Genomic DNA, 2,630 nt, shown 5'->3' on the forward strand with positions numbered 1-2,630 from the left:
AAGAGTAAATGTAGGGTCTTAGAGGGATGTTTAAACAAAATTTACAACTTAAATCTAAAAGAACAAGTGTAATTAATTGATCATATATACCCAAAGAGAGGAAGCAGATACGGTGACACGGAGAGGGAACCCCATATACGAGACATGAATGTCAACTGCCGGATAGCATGGGAAAGCTACAGATTAAGTAAATGAGGTTTCGTACCTCTCTCCCGCTGCCTCTTAGGCCAAACGTCGTCAATAGTAACTAGTCAAATACAATGTGAAGAGAAGCGTGACAAAACTACAGTACATACGTAAATGTAATACAGAACGTAAGTTGAAAACGGTATAATTTTGGTATAATGAAAACAAAATAGTTTATCAAAAATTGTATGATTAAGATTACAAATTGAGATCAACAGCAATAGATTAGACGAACAATATTTGTCCTCTATAGGGACTCTATATTATTATGTAAGATAAGCAAAGATCATCGAGGAGATGGCGTCAGTAACGAAAACGATGGCGTGTAGAGTATCGATACGTTCCGTCTGCAGAGACCAAAGAAGTGAAAGCGACAAAGCGCTGTATTTCACCGACACGGAACGGAAAATATGGAAAGGTCTTCGTGTACCAGTTTGATGCCGTCGTCTGTAAAAGATGTCGGCAATTCGCGATGAATCGCTAGAAAACGCTGAAATGGCTGTGTGAACTGCAGCGTGACTGCATCGCCACGAAAAATCATGGGACCATGAGGAGCCAATGATCGCCGGACACGATGGAAACACAGAGTTAGCAGCTCATCATATTGGAAAAATCCAAATACAAAAACAAGTGTAGTAAAGACGTATAAATGAAAAAATAACACAGTGTGGAATAAGTACTAAAAATTAGCTCAAAATGACATTCACTATAGTGACGTGGTCTTGAAGCAGAAAAACTCTACAGCACAAGGCATCAAGCAAAAATGGTTCAAATGGCTCTGAGCACTATGGGACTTAACTTCTGAGGTCATCAATTCCCTAGAATTTACAACTACTTAAACCTAACTAACCCAAGGCCTTCACACACATCCATGTCCAAGGCAGGGTTCGAACCTGCGACCGTAGCGGTTGCACGCTTCCGGACTGTGGCGCCTAGAACTGCTCGGCCACTCCGGCCGGCCAAGGCATAAATCATTATAGCTTAGACTATATATGACGGTCGGGGCACACATTTTCAACATGCCCCCAATGAAGTACATCAACGCCTGTTTGCAGCTAGGGTGTCCATTTAATTATCATTTCATTTCTAGCAAAGCTGCATGGTCATCCACAGTAACTGTTCTTTCGGGAACAGATACTACCGTCATGTATAGTTAAAAAATATGGCTTCCCGGCCATTGACCTTCTTGTGCGAACGCACACGCTATGCCCGAACTCGTACGGGACTTGGTAGATGAATCCGCCACGAGTAATGAGTGTGATGGGCAAACATCTATTAGGCGCACTACGAACGTAGTGGTGTGGACATGTTGGGAATGTGGATCTCACGGGGAGCGTGCAAGGGGTAAGTCCCTGCAGACTCACTATCCTCTGCGCCCGTGGTGGCTCAGATGGATAGAGCGTCTGCCATGTAAGCAGGAGATGCCGGGTTCGAGTCCCGGTCGGGGCACACATTTTCAACATGTCCCCAATGAAGTACATTAACGCCTGTTTGCAGCTAGGGTGTCCATTTAATTATCATTTCAATAATAGCTTAGATTAATAAATTTTAAAAATGACTACGAAAGATAGTCCACCATCTACTATTGTGTTTCATGCTGTACACATTTATCCGCCCACGAGCTGGGAATATTTGAGGTCGGAATTTTCCACTACCAATCAAAGATGGATGGGAGAGGCTTTGGCCAGCCGCAACGTAGTATTTGCGATTCGTGACACGCGAATTTCTCTCCGACTACTGGGAGTCGAAGTCACGCTGATGAAAAAGTTGCTACGCATCGACAGCAGTCATGGTTGTCTGCTCTAAGGAGGGCTCGAGCTCATGGGAACACAGCGATTAATGTCGTCCGGCCCGCTAACTTTCTCACAGCAATGCCAGTAATTTCAGTAAATTGCAGTCGGCGCTGCGAGCTGCACAACCTGATTGTGTAGAGCTGTTTTCGCTTAAAGTGAAGTGGCAAACGTCATGGGATACCGATATGCACATTTACAGATGGTGGTAGTATACCTAGGTATAAAAGGGCAGTGCATTGGCGGAATTGTCTTTTGTACTCCGGTGAAAAAGTTTCCGACGTGATTATGACCGCACGACGGGAACTGGAAGACTTTGGACACGGAATGTTTGTTGGGGCGAGACACGCGGGACATTTCATTTCGGACATTGTTAGGGAATTCAGTACCAAATTTCTGGCATTACGTCTCACCATTGACGAAACAGTGGCCGACGGCCTCCACTTAACGACCGCGGGTAGTGGTGTTTGCGTAGAATTGTAAGTGCTGACAGACAAGCAACACAACGTGAACTACACACAGAAATCAATGTGAGACGTATGATGAACGTATCCTTTAGGATACGTGTGGTAGCAGATTAATGGGGTATGGCAGCAGACGACCTACAAGAGTGCCTTTGCTAACAGCACAATATCGCATGCAGCGCCTCTCCTG

General features: G+C 44.6%; 1 non-coding gene across 1 annotated transcript; it reads left to right on the forward strand.

The window, feature by feature from the left end:
* The first annotated feature begins 1,560 nt into the window (after nucleotides 1–1,560).
* On the forward strand, nucleotides 1,561–1,635 carry Trnat-ugu. The gene has a single exon. It is a non-coding gene; the product is annotated as a tRNA-Thr (tRNA).
* The last annotated feature ends 995 nt before the right edge of the window (nucleotides 1,636–2,630 follow it).

The sequence above is a fragment of the Schistocerca americana genome, chromosome 5 (assembly GCF_021461395.2).
Source record: "Schistocerca americana isolate TAMUIC-IGC-003095 chromosome 5, iqSchAmer2.1, whole genome shotgun sequence".
NCBI lineage: Eukaryota > Metazoa > Arthropoda > Insecta > Orthoptera > Acrididae > Schistocerca > Schistocerca americana.